The 18,144-nt window shown below is 62.5% G+C and overlaps 1 long non-coding RNA gene across 2 annotated transcripts; it reads left to right on the top strand.

Annotated features, from left to right (window-relative positions):
- The first annotated feature begins 10,313 nt into the window (after positions 1-10,313).
- Positions 10,314-15,824, top strand: LOC132684039 (uncharacterized). Of its 2 annotated transcripts, none has more exons than XR_013557811.2 (3): positions 10,314-11,549; positions 11,715-12,611; positions 13,005-13,275. It is a non-coding gene; the product is annotated as an uncharacterized LOC132684039 (long non-coding RNA). The 2 variants fall into 2 exon arrangements; XR_013557812.2 differs by adding an exon at positions 15,028-15,824 and having other exon boundaries at positions 10,315-11,549; positions 11,715-13,188.
- The last annotated feature ends 2,320 nt before the right edge of the window (positions 15,825-18,144 follow it).

Genomic DNA, 18,144 nt, shown 5'->3' on the forward strand with positions numbered 1-18,144 from the left:
CCTCCCAGCCACCCAGGTGGTCCTGCCGCAAGGCAGAACGCCCCACAGGCCCTTCCACGGGGAGGGGCTCCCCGCTCCAAGGGCCGCCCACAAGGGTGACATCGCAGTGGCCGAGAGGAGAGGGGCTGCTGTGTCCCACACCCCACAGTGTGACCCCCAGGGTGAGCTCGGGCTGTGCGACAGGGTTTTTCTCCATATGCCCCCAGCCTGCCTCCGCCCCCCAAGCCCGCACCTGCCACGCCCCGGGGTTGTTTGCCCGTGGCCGGTCCAGAGCGTCGGGACTGTGCACTTCCCGGCCCCGGTGCCGGTTGAGGGCAAACGTGGCCGGGAGGTAGGCCCTGGCATCGTTGTCCTCGGCTCCTGACGCGTCCTTCCACCCGGACCCCCCACTGCTGTCTCACTGTCACCCTCCCGGGTGGCTACTCGTGGCCCCTGGATATTCTGTTCTTCCGTGGCCATCAAGTCCAGGCCAGAGGGCTGCGGTTCTGCCTGCACGGTGTCGGGGGGGCAGGAAGAGAGGAGAGGGTCCTCGTGCTGTGCTAGAAGCGGTCAAATCCCGCCAAGTGCCCTGTCGACTGAAGCCAGTGCTGATCCGAACGTGGAAAGCAACCACACCCACGGTGCGTGTGTGCCCACGTGAGAGTGTGAGCGTGTGCGCACGTGCTCACACTCACCTGCATTTGTGCGTGCACGTGTGGGTGTGGGAGCGTGTTCACGTGCGTGTGTCTTTAAGGAAGAACAGAACATCCCGGCAGGCTGGCCTCTTCCAGGGCAGTCAGGGTCCCATGGTGGCTCTCATCCACAGGCGTCCGGAAGGGCACCCCGGGTCCTCGTGACCTCCGAGCCCAGCTCCCCACACTCCCGGGAGGAGCCCTGGACACGTGTCCCGTGTCCGAGAACCGCCCCGGGAAGCCAAGGAGGGCCGGACGGTGCGGCTCCAGGCGGAGGCCAGTGCACGGGGTCGGGGGGGGGGGGGGGGGGGGGGGTTCCGCCCCAGCCCTGCGGGATGCCGTGCGGAGGCTGCCCCGGCCCCTGCCCCCATTCGCCCTGGGGTGGGTTCATCTGGCCTGACTTCCTCCCACGCTGCCAGCGCCACTCCAGGCAAATAGCCCTGCCCGGAGCCCAAGGACCCCAGGCACCCTCTGGCTGGGGACGTGGGGCAGGAGGTGGCCTGGCAGGCGACGTCTGAGGCCCTGCGGCGCGCGGCTGACCTTGCCAGGGGCTGCGGGGGGGGGGCGGGGCTGGCCCCTCTTGACCTCCGGGGAGCCCCACATGCCACGCTGGCCGCCCTCTAAAAAGCAGCTGATTATCTCAGATCCCAGGCCCGCTGGAGCCCTCTGCCCGCCACCCTCCCCCCTGCCGCCCCCGTGCTGGACCACAGAGCTGCCGGCTGAGGACGGTGGCCGCCGCTCAGAGAGCTGGAAGCTTTTGATTTGCGTCAGTGCCGAGCTGGCCAGGAGGAGCCTTCACGCCGGGCGCCTGGCAGCCTCATAGGGTGACGGTGACATCACAGCTCTTGGTCACCAGCCCTGCGGAGCGAGGGGAGTCCCGGGGGAGAGGCAGGAGGCACGCTCGCCCGGGTGCTGCCCGCTGAGCTGGCATTCCGGTCTCCCCAGGAGCGGGGCGGCTCAGGCCATGGGGTTTCTAGAAGCAGTTTCCATGATGCAAGCATCCCGGGGTCGGGCCCCAGGAGGAGGGAGCAGAAGCGCATTCTCTCCCGCAGCGGGCTCCCCACAGCCACCAGAGTCCTCTGGCTAATTGAGGGACTTGGCAGGAGCCCCGGCCGCCACGGCGAACCTGCAATTTCACGGAGATGAAAGTGTCCCCCGAGGACCCTCCTGGAAAACACAGGGACTAAAGCTCGGGGAGGAAACGTCCGCTTCCCGATACCTTCTCTTTGGTGTCCCGTGGAGGCTCCAGCCCGAGCCGGGTTCGGATTGAGCTGTGTGACCCCACTGCCTCTCGCGCCTCCCCCGTGTGACCTTCCCAGCCCTTCCTTGTCACCACCCCTGCCGCTCTAGGGCAGGAAAGTGTGAGTCACCTCACAGATCCGACACTGTATCCTTGCAAAGGGCCTGCTGCAAAGGTGTCCCCCGACGTCCCCCTCAGAGCTAAAACCCTGTGGCCTCCTGTCACCTTCCAGGGCGCTCCCTGGAAGGTGCCCCCCCCACAAGCCTCCCACGAGGGACCACCCGCGGCAGCTCGAATCCCCCTTCCCACAGCTCTGGCCTGCCCACACTCTCTTTTCCTCAGCCCAACGCCCTGGGCATGTGCCTCAGTTTACCTGCTCAGAAAGCTTCCTCCTCCAAGCACCAGACCAGGAAGGACCCATGTTCACCCAGAGCTCACCCACTGGCCTCAGGGCCACCATTTGTTCCAGCGTGTGCTGTCCTGTGCTGCCCTCGGCCCCAGGTGGGAGATCTTGTCCCCCCAGCCACGCCGCGGCTGCCTGGAGGCCAGACCCCGTGCGCTGTCCGTGATACAGACTGCGGGGCTGGGTCCCGAGCACAAGGACACGAGTCTTCCTTATCACGTGTGTCCCCGCGGCCTTGTCCTTGCTTACAAGGAGCACTGGTCACAGTCTGCTCTCCTCTGAAAATCCAAGAATCTGGGCGGCTCAGTCGGTTAAGCGTCCAACTCTTGGTTTCAACTCAGGTCATGATCTCGTGGTTTTGTGAGTTTGAGCCCCGTGTCGGGCTCTGTGCTTGTACCTGTTTCCGGGGCAGCCGTAACAGATCAACACATTGGGAGGCTAAAATCACGTATGGGCAGGGCCGGTTCCTTCTGAGGGTTCCGGGGAGGAGGGTCCTCTCCCAGCCTCGGGGCCTTGCTGACAGCCCTCGGTGCTCCCACACACACATCCCTCCGACCTCCGCCTTTTCCCGGTGAGTCTGTGTGTGCTTTTTTCTGTCGCTGGGTTATGTCCCCTCCCCACTGGCCAGGACGGTCTCATCTTGACCCTAAGGCTCTTGTCGCACGAAGGTCACATTCACAGGGCTGGGTGGACATCTCTCCTGGGGTCACGGTTCAGCCCACGAGGCCAGGTGAGCAGGAGGAACAAGTCCCCTGTCCTGATTATGAGCTCACCGAACTGGCCCAAGGTGGTGTCTCGGGACCAGATCGAGACACCGAGGCCGGGGGATGGTGGCTGGCCCAGGGCAAGCTCGGTTGGGGCAGGGCCAGGACAAGAACCTGGGCGGCTGTTCCCCTCACTCCTGGGGGCTCATGTATGATGGGGGGTGCTGTCCTGGCCCCATCAAGCATCTCCGACCCTAAGAGTCCTTTCCTCTCCCTGCTGCCCTCCCCCCACTTGCCCTGTGACCTGTGGGTAGCTCCACATCACGAAGGCCTGCCTTGGTAAAGGACAGCAGCCGTCCTGGCTCTTCCTGGCCATGGGACTGGCCACCCCGGGCATGGAACCTGACAGCTGAGCCACTCAGGACAGAACCACACATCGTGAGGCCTGGCGGGACCATCCGCTATCACCATGACTCATCTACGGCGGGCAGGAACCGCGGATGGAGAGCCTGTGAGCTCGTCCGCCACGCTGAGGGTCACAGTCTGGGCGACTCAGAGAAGGGGCAGGGCCCAGGAGCAGGACCGATTGCCCTTACCCCCAAGCCACTCTAGGCTGCAAGCCAGGTCGGTGCCCCACTTCTCCAGGGTGAGGCCTCCAAAGTCTGAACGGGCGAGGCCGCTGCTGCCTGACCCCAGACCAGAGCCGGTGACTCATGGTGGAGGCCTCCCGGGAGGGCTGACGGGAGGCATCTGGCCACAAATACTTGCACACGTGCTAAGCTTGCAGCCCTACAATGGAGTGGGTGGGGAAGGCCTTGGGGTCGGTGCCCACGCCCTGGAACCAGTGGGGTGCCTGGCTCAGCAGGGGGTGCCCGGGCTGGCTGTGAAAGAGCAGACTGGGATGCCCGCCACCCAGGAGGGGCCCGGATGTGGTCCTGTCTCCCTCCCGGTGTGGGAAGGAGGACTGCCGCCCCGGTCTTGGTGCCACTGGCAGGACAGGCAGGGCTGTCCCTGGGGACAGATGGACACACGCTCTCCCCAGGCCTCTGAGGAGTCCGGGGAGCAGATCTCAGCAACAGGAGCCCCCAGGCACCCCCAGGAGAGCAGAGGGAAACCGGAGCAGACACCCCAGATTCCCAGGCGGACAGTATCTGAGTTTCTGGCTCGGGGAGGGGTAGCCCTTCATTCCCCAAAGGCCACGTTTCTAGTTGCTGGTGAGCGGGGGTGGCGGGGGGCCTCTCGGGCAGCGGTCTCGGGCTCACCAGTTTGTCGTGTAGGGGAGCGCCTGGTGGCCCCTGGGGCACCCAGCACGCTCTGTGACTGCTCGTACTCAGGGGTACCTGTGGGACACCGGGGGCTGAGGGGCCTGGGCGGTCTCTGTGGGGAGTTGTTCTCTGCCTTCTGGCTGCTGCTGGCTGAGTTCTGAGACGACTTTCCCAGAGAACCCCCGGGCCAGAGACAGACCCACCGGGCCTTTAACTCCGGCGGGAGGTTAAACCCGTCCGTGGGGGCTCTGCCACCGCCACGGGCATCATCCGGAACTATTCCCAGATCCCCCCCCGCTCAGGACCCTGTCTCCAGGGACAGCTCCTTATGAAGCCCCAGCTGGCAGGGTCGTGTTGCTTCGGTGGAAAGGAGCAGGAGAAGCCTCGCCCCGTGGGGTTGGCTGGACAGGCGGTGAGGGCCACCGGGTACAGGCTCCGGCCTGCCGCGGCCATCACGCATGTCCAAAATCACCGGCCAGGGAGCGAGTGGCAGGCCGGCTGCACGGGACCCGGCTCTGTGTGGGAGGCTCGCACGGCCTCCGCGGCTCCCTCAGACGCCGCCCTTCGCTCCGGAAACTCCTCTGGCCGCACTCAGCCCGCGGACGCTCCGTCAAGCTCCACGGAGCCGGTCGCTGCTCCCGCAGTGGCTGCCACACCCCGCGACCAGGCGTCTGTCCGGTGGCTGACCTTTGCACTTTGAGAGGGGGTGGGGGACGGTCCTCGAAGGTGTCCCCAGCACGTGTCGCAGGGCTGTGCACCTGTCCACAAGGACACACGCGTGTCCCGCCCCTACTACGGGCTCTGCACTCTACCTGCGGTTCCGTCCCGGACGCGTGTGCTTGTGTCCACCATCCTGTGCCACAGGGGAGGAGACCCAGGCCCAGGAGGGGCAGCGGGGGCCCCGCTTGCGGGTCTGGTCCCAGCCTCCTGATCGGAGCGGGAGAGCCTCAGGCTGAGAGCTGGCCCAGCTCCACCGGTGGGAAAACAGAGAAGGCTTTCAGAGCCACCTTGGTCCACAGAGGGGGCATGGGCTCACGGACGCAGACCCTCCCGGTGCCCCCGTGCGTGCGCCCCAGGGTGGCCCTCGGCTGTCTCTGCTCCGTTCCGTGGTGTGGATGGTGTTGTGGGCTGAGTTTTGTCCCCCGAAGAGAGATGTCCACTCCCTACCCCCGTTCCTGTGAAAGGGACCTTATTTGGAAACCGGGTGTTTGTGGGTCTAATCGAGTTACGAGGAGGCCAGGCTGGATTGGGGTGGGCCCTCAATCCCGTGAGAGTGTCCTTAACAGAGACAGAAAAGGACACACAGACACAGAGAGAAGCCATGTGAGGATGTAGGCCAGAGAGCGGGGAACCCCAAGAATTGCCAGCAACTCCGGAGCTGGGAGAGAGGCGGGGACAGCTCGTGTTCCAGAGCCTCCAGAGGGGGCGGGGCCCGGCCGACACCTTGTTCCAGACTGTTCCAGACGAGTGATGTATGCTGCTTTGAGTGGTGGTCCAGGACGCTGGTAGAGATGGGAAGATTCCAGGAAGCGGCTGTCTCCACCTGGACATCGCCCCCTTCCTGGTCAGGGGGCGCCTCATGGGGCTTAGGAGGGCCCCTCATGGGGTCCCGCTGCGTACCAACCACAGGCCCGGCCCGTTAGCCCTGACCGCCTCCTGGCACCGTCCCTCCGCCCCTCCTCTGCGCCAGACGGGCCCTCTGTGGGTTTCCTTCCCTCGGCACCGTGCGGCCCCTCCAGTCCAGCCCCTCCAGTCCAGCTGTCCACCGTGACCCCCGCCCAGCACCCTGCCACCCTCCCTGGTCTCCCTGCTTCCACATCCTGATCTTGCAGAAAACCCTCACCTTTGCTGGATTCCCTGGCGACAGAGAGAGGCTGGCTGCTTCCGGGCTCCCCGCAGAGGATCTTTCTTGCCCACGCGCAGCTCTGGGCCCGGGAGGATCAATGTCTCTGCTCACCCGCAGCCCATTGGAGCCGTAAGCGCAGGGAGCATACTCCACACCTGGGGACATCTTGGAGGGACACGGCTCCCTTTTCCAGGCTCCCCAGCCTCCCCCCTCAGCCTCCCCGCATACCCACGGCCCACCTCACAGGCTGCCCACGCCCCCTTGCCCCAGTGACAGGCCCTGACCCACACAAGCTGGTGAACCAGTGTCTGGGGCCCACGCCACGGGGAGGAAGGAGCTGGCCCTGGCCACACGGATGCCATCCCGCTGTGCTGGGCCCTGTGTGCCCCATCTCACCTGATCCCCCAGCCCCTCATGGAAGGGGTTCTCCCTGAGATTCAGGTGGGGAGTTCCAGGCTCTGCCAGGTTGTAATGGTCTCCGGTGACTCATGGTGGGGAGCGGGTCCCGATGCGCACGGGGCCCCTGTCGCTGCCGTTAACAAAGATCACCCACACAGATTTAGTCCCGTACAGTCTCCTGGGCCCGAGGTCCTACAGGGTCTCACTGAGCTAAAGGCAAGGTGTGGGTGGCACTGGTTCCTCCTGGAGGCTGCAGGAGAGAATCAGTTTCCTGGTCTTTTCCAGCTTCTAGAGGTCTCTGCACCCCTTGGCCCGTGGCCCCCCCCCCCCTCCATTCACAGCCAGCCTCTCTCTGACACAGACCCTACTTGGCCACAGAAAGTAACACATTCCCAGTTTCCAGAATCAGGACGTGGGCAGCTTTGGGGCCACTACTCTGCCCATGCTGTCTCAGCTGACCCGCAGGCACACACGTGCATCTGGCCTGGCCAAGGACACAGAGGTTCCTCCTTGCCCGTCCTGACCCCCCGCTTGCCTTGTCCACGGCGCCAGGCCCAGGGTGGCCCCAGGAGGATCGGATGGCTGGGACACAAGCTGCCCATTGTGAGCCCGTGGGTGGATCCCGCAGGGCCTGGCAGGCCCGAGGCCGGCATCCTCCTGCCCTGGTAAACAGGCCTTTGTTCGGGCAGCCGGGTCCCCACCCTGCCCTGTGCTGGCCAAGACCAGACTCGGAGTCTGGCTCCCCTGCCTGCCCGCCGGGTGACACGCTGTCACTCAGTCACCCTGACATCGATGCCTTGAGCCATCAGCAACTTCTGAGAGCAGGAAGCTCAGCTCAGGAGGCTCTGGGGCGGGGTGAGCAAAGCCTTCTGGGAGCACTTATCGTAAAGCATCAATCCGTACCGAGGAGAAAACCATATGTGAATGAATTTTGCTTTAAGTAAAAACATGAGATTCTGGGGACGTGGTGACTTTGTCGTGGGTACTTGGGACCTCTCCCTCTGGGGCATTAATTCATGGCCTCCACGGTGGGGGGTGTGCTCAAGGAAAGGGAGCCACCCCCAAATGCTACACGGGTCTGGTGGCCAGCAGGTGCCGGGGCTCTCGGTTGGTGCTGTCACTATCGTCACCAAGGAGAGAAAGAGGAAGGAGGGGGAGGGGAGGCTTGGCGGCAGGGGTCTTGGGGAGGGTAACAATTACATCGAGGGTCAGACCTGGAAGGAAACCAACAGGGCCTGGTGGCCGGGGAAGAGGCCTGGAGCCCAGAGGAAGGGGAACAGAGTCCTGACCCCGGGTCAGCCCCTCTCCCGCCTGCATGGGCTCCACGGCCTCACCTGTTTGGTGAAGCCAGTTTTCAGCCTTTCCTGAGACGGCACCTCCTCCAGGAGCCAGAGGCCCTACTCTGATAAGTCCGTTGTCCCCGAGGCTCAGGAATGAGGACCCTCTAGGAAAGAGCCAGGCCCAGATAAATGACAAAGTCCCACACGTGCAAAGAGCGTGTCCCACTCCTGCAGACCCCCAGATGGGCTCGGCTGGACGGCCCCCTCTAGGCCGCCATCCAGAGTCCAGAGGACAGGAGAGGCTGAGGACTGGGCTTGGTGGCCCTGTGCCAAGGGCTGGCTCTCCTTCGAGGGTCATGACCGCTGATGGCAGAGCCAGAGGCCTGGTGGCAGGAGAGGGCAAAACAGGAGCTCCTCAGGGAGCACAGACCTGGGTGGGGCAGGGGGAGCAAAGGGGAAGAGGGGCAGGAAGGGAAGTCAGCGGAGAGAGAGGCCTTAGCCCAGAGGAGAGAGGAGGGGCTTGGCACTTCCCCACCCAGCGCTGTTGCGGGAGGCGCGGTATCCCCACCGAGAGGGGTCTGTCTTTCCCGCCACCACCCTCCCCCCCCCCCACCCAGCAGGGCCTCCCAGCACCCCGGGGGCAGCCGGGGCAGGCTCCAGGGGCCACTCTGGATCTCCCCCAGGCGTGGGCAAATCCCCGTTGCACCCAGGCCTGATTCCAACAGGCTCCCTCCCACCTGCTCGCCACCTCAGCTTCTGGAATTGGACTCTGCTCCGTCTGGCTGAGGCCCTGCCTGTCTCCTAGGCCCCCGGGGCCCCCAGGGCCCCCTGGGGCAGGCCGTGTCCCTGAACTCAGCCCAGATGCCCCAGGCACAGGTGCTGCCAGATGCTTTGATGGGGGCTTTGTACAGGTGCCGCTGGGACCGCATGTGAGGCGCCTGGCACACCACGAGCCTGGCGTCTCTCAGAATAGGCAGGAAACAGATGGCCCGCTTATGGGAGAAAAGAGGCTTGTTCATGAAAAGAGCATTTTCGGAGGTGTTGCCAGGGTTGAGGGAAACCACCAGAGCCGCCGCAGCACCAGTGGACCTGTGAGGGCGGGAGCTGTGACCACCCCCAGGCCGAAGGGGTCTGGGAAGGATGCTTGTTACCGAGCGAGGGCCGGGGCCTCAGGCCTGATGGCAGCTACTCTCCTAACGGGGGGTGAAGGAGAAAACGCAGCCCTCCCCACACGCTTTCCTCCGTATGACGTCCTCTACTCTTTCTGCTTGGCCGAAAGTCCCGGCCGGAAGCTAGAGGGTGAGGGAGTCAGGTGGACAAAGTCGCCCACCTGCTGGGCAGCTCCCTGGGGCAGAGCGTGGGGTGGAGAGAACGGGAGGTTCCTGTCTCGGATAAGAGGGTACCTGGGGGGAGCAAATAGCCGGTCATTACCCCCCAAACGGGAGACATTTGACAGCGTTAATGACGGTAGTGGTGGTGGAGGTGACGACGGTGGATGCGGAGGTTGTGCCGACGGCAGTGATGACGATGTTCCCAGCGCTGGAGACAAGGTAAGCCCCCCTCTAGAGTCCGGGGCCGTCTCACGGCATGTTGCTAGCTGCGGTCAGGTCACGTGTCCGGCGTCGATTTCCTTTCGAAGCCCTACACCGGTCACCTCGCGTCCCGTCCGCGGCCGTCCAGGCGGGTTCCCCGGGCACGGTGAGGGCCGCCCGACCCGACCACCTGGCCAGGATAGTCCTGTTAGCTGTGAACCCACCACCTAGCCCCCGTTCACGGTGGCCATCGACGCATCCTTGACCCTCCCCGAGCCACTGAGCACCGGTCACACCTGTGGAGGCCCCTGTGCCCTCTTATTCGGGTTACTTACTTCCCAAGGTTCCCACAGGCCGTTCGCAGGAAGCGGCCTCCCGGGGTGGGGATGCCGCCCTCCCCACGGGGTTCCTCCCGCCCCAGATGCCCACCCACTCGGACAGTGTTGACTTCCTCTTCACGCCCTCCACCCCCTCCGGCCTCCCTCCTCCACCCTCCTCCTGGTCAATGAGTAGCTTCTCCGCCCACGGCAGGGACGTGGGTCTGTGAGTCGCGGGGAGGAGCGTGCCAGCCACCGGCTGGGCGTCCGTGCCTTCCCCCTGCTGCAGCACGCTGCTCCCCTCCCCCTGAGGCCCCGGGCGCTGGGCTCTCACACTCCAAGTCCACATGGCAGAGCCCTTCCTGACCTTGGGTTCTTTCCACATGAGTTCCCTCGGTCACTTTTTAAACCAATCCAAACACGCGCACGCACGCACAGACCACAGAAGCAACGTCGCTCTCAGACCCTGTCCCCACGTGGCAGTGGGGGGCTCTTGAAGGGGCTTGGAGGGGCCAGGCCCAGCCCAGGGAAGGTGTCGCGCCCTGCCCCATGCCTGGGGGCCGGCTCTCTAGGGACAGAGTGTGGCGCCGCGTGACTGTGGCGGAGGTCTCAGACCTACACGTGTCCGTCCCAACCGCGAAGCGTCCCCGGGACCCCCGATGCCTGCCCCCAACGCCCCAGACGGGTGGACCCGCTTCTCCAGCCTCCGGTAGGCTGAGCAATGGCCCTTCCCGCCTCCCACCCCTACAGCGTCCCCCACGGACGTTGTTGCGGACCCGATCCAAGTTCTGCTCGTTCCCGGGAAACCCCCGCCGGCTCTTTCCTCAGAACGCACCGGGGTCCGCCCACTCGACCGCCTCGCCGGATCACCCCTGGATCACGCAACACCCTCCCACTGGGTTCCCTGCCACCCTTGCCGCCATCTGCTTCCACGCGGCAGCCGACGGAGCCTGAGAACACGCACCGAGGGGTCTCCCCTCCGCTCACAGCCCCCGCGCGGCCTCGCTGCCCCAGCCTGAGCGGAAGTGCGACCGCGGACCCCAGGCCGCCCCACCCTGCCTGCCCTGCTTTTTCCGCAGCACTTAGCGCCTCTTAACCTATTACTTTAGTCCTGTGTTCTCTTTTTTGCTTTTTTCCTGTCGTCCCACACGCGGGCACTAATTCCATACAGGCCCAGGTCTGTCTGTTTTGCTCGCCGACATACGATGAGGTGGAGGAGAGGACGCAGCGCCTGGCCCAGGCCCGGCCCATGGGAGGTGCTTAGTAAATATTTGCTAAGTGAATGAATGCACGGAATGCATTTCTATTTCCAGCCCCAGCCAGGCCCCTGGCAACCCAGAAAGCAGACAGCTCTGCAAAGAAGAAAGCCCCAGCTCTCAGGGTTTGAGGACGGTTTCCGTTTGAAGGGCTGGCTGAGAAACAGGTTTTTCCCTCCTCGGATCTCAGATCTCCCAGCACCTCCTGCTGCCAGGTTTCCCGAGCAGCTGAGCGGACAGGCTGGGGGAGGGGAGGGGGCTCCAGGGTGGGGGCGGAGCACTGAGGCCCCAGGCTGTCCCTGCAGCTGTTCCCGGGGCAAATGCCTGGAATCCTGGGATCATTCCCACCGGCCAGGCCAAGCCCGGGCCAGCCGAGGGCTGACCCCCTCCAAGCCAGGAGGGCCTGCCTGCCACCGCCTTCCGTGTTCTCCCGAGAGAGCCGTGGCCCTCGTCCCGGAGCCCGAAGGCCAACCTCGTGGGAGTGACGGGCCCAAGTGTGCCCCCTCCCAGCCCTCTCTGGGGAGTCGCAGCTCAGCCTGGCCTGTTCACTGTCACACGCCCGATGGCCCGGGCCGCTCCACAAGTCACACGACAGATTTTCCATTGGCGTCAAACAGATCCTGACCTGCAACTGATGTGAGCGGAGAGGGGGAAGTGTTTTAGATAACTCGCATCCTGGGGGTCTCCGGGGCTAGGCCCCCAGAGGGCACCGCACCCCCGCAGGAGGGGCGGGAATGGCCCTTTGAGGGCTGACCTGCCCACGCCCCTCTGCCTCCGTCCACCTGTCTCACGCCCACACAGGGACGCTCCGCAAAGTGAGGGACGCGACCTGGATGCTACGAGACAGGAGGATTCGTGATTTGCCTGGTTGCAAGTGCCTACTGGATGCTTCTGCGCCCCACACGTTTGTGGAGCACCTACTGTGTCCCTAGCACTGTGACCTCTGGGTGACCCCCGCCCCGCCGGGCATGAGAAAGTCAGGGTGCTCCCGACATGAGGTGTAAGGGCCCCGAGGGGCACTATCAGCTGGGAGTGGAGGCAGGAAATCTCTCCCCGGACTGCCAGGCACGGTGCTTTCAACTTCCCAGATACAATTTCCTCTTCGTCTCGGGAACAAAATCCCTCTGCTTCCCTTTAGCGAAACCTCCTTGCCCAAGCTTTACCCTCATGATGGCTTCTGTTGCTGGCTTACAGCCTCGCCATCCCCAGGGTGGTCACATGGGCTGGCCGCAGTCACATGACCCAAGGCCAGCCAAAGAGAGAACTGCACGCCCCCACCCCCAGAAACCAGTTAAGGGACGCCGTGGCGACCCAAGTCCAAACAATCAAAACGATGCTCAGGGTTTTGCTGGAATGGTGAAGGCAGAATGACTCTGGTCCTCCAAGTGGGGAGTCCTGAGGACCCCCTAAGCCTAGAGCTCTGGGGCCACCTTCGCCCAAGAGCAAAGCCAAGTGAAATCAAGGTTAGAGTCTGAGTAAGATGCTGCCCGGTGGCGTCTTTGAGCTGCAGCCGTGCCTAAAAGTTAGCTGCCTTCTACACTCTCCTGTCGAGTGAACCAGAAAACTCTTCGTTCCTGAAACGAGCTTCGCTTGGGGCCCGTCCCTTGTAACCAAAGGAATCCTCTGTGCAACTGAACAGTGTAATTCTCAATGTATTGAAACGGGGTTCTCTAGACGCTTACGGGGAGCAAAGCAACGGTAAGGTACCGGGAAGATAGAGCCTTCCTGGCTCTTGAAAGCGAGGAAAGGGATCTTGGGTTTGGGCAGATACATGTGCAAACTCACCTCCTCCCTGGGCTCCTTCTGGAACTGCCCATACTGGCCTGGCCTCCAGAAATCCCAACCCTGCTGCTGACAGGCTCCACCACTGGGGCAGCTGTGTTTATGGCACTGGCATCATCGTCCCCCTGAGTGATCATCTCACCTCCCTGCTAGATGGGACCCCGGCAGAGGCAGAGGATGAGTTTTCTTTCCTCCGCAGCTGTCTCCCCACCCCCCGCCGCTGCCCATCACAGAGCTTGGTAGACAGATCGCCGCGTCGTCAGGGCAGTCTCAGTCTGAGCCTCCCGGCTTCCCTCTCCCCACCCCCAGCACCTGCCACATCTCCCCGAGGGTCAGACCGGTGGGCCAGCAATGGGTCCGGGGAGGGCCCGCAGCGCATACAGTAGGCAGCACAGGGGCAGGTCCTGGTGACGTCAGAGAGCAACAAAGAAGTCAGGCTTCCTGCAGAGAGATGAACCACCACCCATCTCATCACGCCCTCACCCTACTAGAAGTAAACACATGACCCCCCGAGCCTCATACCTGCCCACACATGGTGTGAGATGGGAGAGGCCGGACCCAGCTTGTGGTCACCTGGGGGAGGCAGTGTGGTGGGGGGGGCAGCGTGGCCTTGGAGGGCAGCATGGCCTGGGGGGGGGGGGGCAGCGTGGCCTGGGGGGCAGCATGGCCTGGGGGGGGGGCAGCGTGGCCTGGGGGGGCAGCGTGGCCTGGGGGGCAAAGTGGCCTGGGGGAGGCATGTGGCAAAGGCAAACCCAGGTCCAGATCGTAGAGGGCAAAAACACTCGCTCTGAAAAGAAAGGTCTGGGTTCATGGCCCAGAGAACAGGGATTCTGAAAGGAGAAAGCGTTCAAGCAAAAAACCCAAGGGGACTGTCTGCTGTGCCCTGAGTGTTCACCTTGAACCAGACCATGTGGGGAATGCTGGGGCCCTGGAACTCTCTGGAACTCTCTGGGGAGATCTCTAGGGCCTGGAAAAGACCTCACGGACTGATTTGCAGAAGCTGCATCGGGGGAAGAAGCTGTCAACTGAGCCCAGCGCGGGGTGAACTGGGTGGGGGGTGGGCTCTGAGAAGGGGCAGGGCAGGCTCCCAAAGTCTGGCCGCCCTGGGGGAGAAGTGGGTTTTGCCAGCGCCTTCTCTACACCCAGAGCCTTTCCGCTCCCTCCTTCGCTGCGGCCACGCGGGGCCCTGAGCGTGGACAGACTGCCACTTCCCCTGGCCCCGCTGAGCGGGTTCCTAGAGAATCCTTGCAAGCAACCAGAACGGACCGACCGCTATCAAAGAGTCAGTAACTGGAACAAACAGCAGCATAAAATCTGTCCAAACCACGAGTCCCAAGAATTCCTGTGAGAGTGGTGACGACCTGGGCAGGTCTGCGAGCCCCTGCAGGGAAGGGGACCGCTCGTCCTCTAGATGCACACCCCCACGTGTCTCCCCTCCCCCAGCTCCCCCGGCCACGCGCCTCTGGGGACATCTAGGAGGGAGCCAGCCACGGGCGAGCAGACCGAACTCGTGTGGGCAAATGGAGTAGGTGGCCGGTGCCCCTGGCCGGCCGGGGCCCATCCTGCTGGCGGGAGATAGCGCTCCTAGGTTTCTGCGCCTGGGGGTGGGGGGCAGAACTCCCCCGGCAGCCCGCCTCCTCCGGCTCCACTCAGGGACCATGATGCACCAGGCAGCGTCCAGCGAGGGAGAAGGGCCTTTCCTCTCTCCGGCTCCTCCATTGGCAGCGACCAGATGCGCTGGGCCGGCTGCCGACACGGACCCTGTCCAGGCTAGTTCCGTGACTCCTGTGGACAGAGGGCCACGCGTGCCTGGGTGACAGCACACGCCTGCAGGCCCGGGGCTGAATCCCCAGGGTGTCCAGAGCTGGTGGACGCAGGGGGCAGGTGTGCGATCAAGCAGGGCGAGGGCGGGGCGGTGAGCAACCTTCCCACGGCAGTAGTGGTGTTGGTGGCTCGACGAGCCGCAGGCGGGTGTCCGAGGCGGCCTCGGGGCTGACCCAGAGGGACGCACACACGGAGGGGACTTTGGCCCACCATCGGGAAGAGTGCGTGAGGCTCCGGGGAGACAAGGTGAGTCCCGCCTTGAACGGCTGAGTCTGGGGTGACGGGGACCCCGGGACGGAATGTCCATCCCAGCAGCACAGAGGTACCGAGGGTCTGGGAGGGGCTGGGGCTGGCCGGGCGGGACTGGGTCTGCTGGGTGCCCCCACCCTGCTTCCCAGGCTGGCCCCGCTGGGCACATTCTCTGAGCCGTTTCTGCAGCGTTTATGGAAATGTAATTTTGCCCGGGAGATGCATACGTAATTGGGAATATTTTAATGTCTGTTTACAGTCGCTGTTCTTGCCTGACTGATTAGCAGCGTTGAGGGAGAGGATTGTGCCGGGCGGCCTCCTTGGGCGCAGGGCTCCGGATGCCTGTTTCTGGGATTCAAGTGCCACTTAATTTGGAATAGTCCTCTGGGTCCAGAGCAGACCCAGAGAGACGAGCCCGTCTCTGTCACGGGGCTGGGCCTCAGGACCTAAGCGAGCCAACAAGGGACACCCTCACGCAGCGTTCTGGAGGCTGGAGTGTGGGCCCCACACGTCAGCCGTGATGTTCTCAGGCTCGGGTCGCATCACCCCAGTCCCTGCCTCCATCGCCGCCTGGCCTCTTCCCTGTGTGTCTGTGAGTCCTCCTCTTATAAAGACACCAGCCCACACTCACCGCTAGGGCCTCACCGCAGCTTGATTACGTCTGCAAAGACCTTATTTCCCTACAAGGTCACATTGTGACGTTCCAGGCGGACGTGAGTTTGGGGGAACCCTGTTCAACCCACTCCATCGTCCCACAGTCCCACACAGATGAGGAAACCGCATCTGAACCGTGAGATCTTTCAGGCCGGCTGGGATCGACCTTGGAGCACAGCCTGTATCCTTCCCGGCCCTGCCCTCCAACGACCAGCTCCCCTAGAAGCTCTGGGCCCTCAGCGCGTGGCCCCCTTCCAGCCGGCTGGGCTCCCCCGTCCTGGGCCCATCCTCCCCCCTCCAGGGAGCGGTAAGGAGCCATCTCCAGACTCACTGTCAAGTGGATAAAGCTGGATGCAGTAGGCAGTGTGCTGTCTTTGGTGCAATAAAAGGTAAAAATAGGAATATGTGCGTGTTTGTTTATATTTGCAAAAGATACGAGCCCTGGAGCGATCAATCAGAAACCGATAAAAATGGTGATTGCGGGGTAAGCGGAGTGAAGCAGGGCAGTGACACTTTGCGATAGGGTGTGCGTTAGAAAACCCACCCAGCCCTCCTCCTGTCTCCCTTACCGCTCAGAACACTTGGCCCTGATGCTTCTGTCACCACACGTGGGGGCTTTGGTCCCCACCGCAAGCAATTCTCCGCAACCCCAGCCGGGTGTCCTACAATTTAACTCAATTCCGGCACCGTCCACCCAGAGACGGCGTCGGATCCCACAGGTTAGGGGCTGAGTCCCACGACACCCTACCCTTGTCACCCCCGACACCCCCCCTTCAGGTGCCAACCACGACCAGCAGGGCCCAGCGGACCCACCGCTTCTGACCGCGGGCTGCAACCAGGGCTCCCACGACCCTCCTGGGCTTCCATCAGTTTGCTAGAGCGGCTCCCAGATCTCCAGGAAACACGGTCACCGGGTCATTATGTGATAAAGGAGGGGACAAAGTTGCAGATGAGCAGTAGGATGGAGGGGTGGGTACGGCGGGTCCCGGAGGGTCCTGAGCACAGGACCTTCGGTCCCGCAGACTTGGGGTGCGTCACCCTCTCGGCGGGGACGTGTGCACCCGCCCGGCAGCTCTCTGGGCCCCACCTGCTGGGATTGGCGGGGCTTCCTCACGCAGGAGTGAGGCGGCTCATCACCTCCATACCCGGCCCCTCCCCCTCCCCGGAGAATTGGGGGTCGGGGCTGAAAGTTCCGAGCTTCCAGTCCCGGCTGGTCCCCAGAAAGACCCAGGAGCCATCCAGGAGCCCACTGAGTCACCTCATTAGCCCAAAAGATGCTCCCGGTGCCCTTGTCACCTAGAAAATTACGGAGCCTTCGGGAGCTCTGTGCCGGGGACGGGGGCAGAGACCGGTGCAAATGTTTCCCATGATCTCAGTGTTTGACTTCAGAACTATGTAAATGTTGTGGGCTCCTGGGTGGCTCAGTCAGTTAAGTGTCTGACTTGAGCTCAGGTCATGATCTCACGATTCATGAGTTTGAGCCCCGCCTCGGGCTCTGTGCTGACAGCTGGGAGCCTGGAACCTACTTCAGATTCCGTGTGTCTCTCTCTGCCCCTGCCTGGCTTATTATGCTCTCTCTCTCTCTCTCTCTCTCGCTCTCTCTCAAAAATAAGTAGAGAAAGAAAGAAAGAAAGAAAGAAAGAAAGAAAGGGAACTATGTAAATGTTTTCGTATTCAAAAGCTTAAACTGAAAAAGAAAGTATCCTTACAAAAAGAAAACAACCAATTTATATAAATTTATGTTCTTTAGATTGTATTACAGTATTTAGATTGTTTTCAATGGGATTTTTTTAAGGACAAAAGATGATAAAGAAATTATAAATGTCATTCGGTAAGTCTTACTGTCAGTACTGAATCTGACATCGTTATTTGAGATTTTTTGTATTTTCTAAGATAATGCCAAGTAATTACATGAATGCCGAGGGCTGCAGCTCTGCCGGGGAGGGACCCGGCTCCACCCCTGCTCGGGGCAGGGCGTCCCGCAGCCTCCGGGCCACACAGCCCTGCTGGGGAAGTTTTGGCCCAAGCCAGGTGAGCCTGGATGCGATGGGGCCTTCAGATCTAAGACCTCGTTTACGGGGAATCACAGGGAAAGGGAGGGGGAGGACAGTGAAATGTCATCAAGGACAAGAAGAGACATCTGAACAAGGGACTCTGGGATGGACTTTTCTCGAATAGGCTTCGGCCCGGGAGAAGCAGAGGGAGGGCCGTTCCAGATTACAAGAAATGGAACAGACCTGGGGCGCCTGGGTGGCTCAGTTAAACATGCGACTTCGGCTCGGGTCATGATGTCCTGGTTCATGAGTTCGAACCCCGCATCGGGCTCTGTGCTGACAGCTCAGAGCCTGGAGCCTGCTTCCGATTCTACCTGTGTGTGTGTGTCTCTCTCTCTGCCCCTGCCCCATTCGTGCTCTGTCTCTGTCTCTGTCTCTCTCTCTCTCTCAAAATAAATAAGCATTAAAAAAATAATTTAAAAAAGAAAGAAAGAAATGGAAAAGACCCAACAAGCAAATGTCGAGTGGGGAATTGTATCGCTGCTCTGACAAACCATGGAGGAGCTGGTCTGGACGGCGTCCGGAAAACTCCCGTGTGGCTGGTATGCCCACCGACCGGGCAGAGGCCACGGAAGAGGCCGTGTCCTCCCGTCAGAGGTGTGTCCGAAACATCCGTGCAGAGATGCTGTGATGGGTACAATGGCTTGAACGTATTTCACATACAACTC

Source organism: Panthera onca, chromosome C2, assembly GCF_046562875.1.
Source record: "Panthera onca isolate mPanOnc1 chromosome C2, mPanOnc1 haplotype 2, whole genome shotgun sequence".
NCBI classification, from domain to species: domain Eukaryota; kingdom Metazoa; phylum Chordata; class Mammalia; order Carnivora; family Felidae; genus Panthera; species Panthera onca.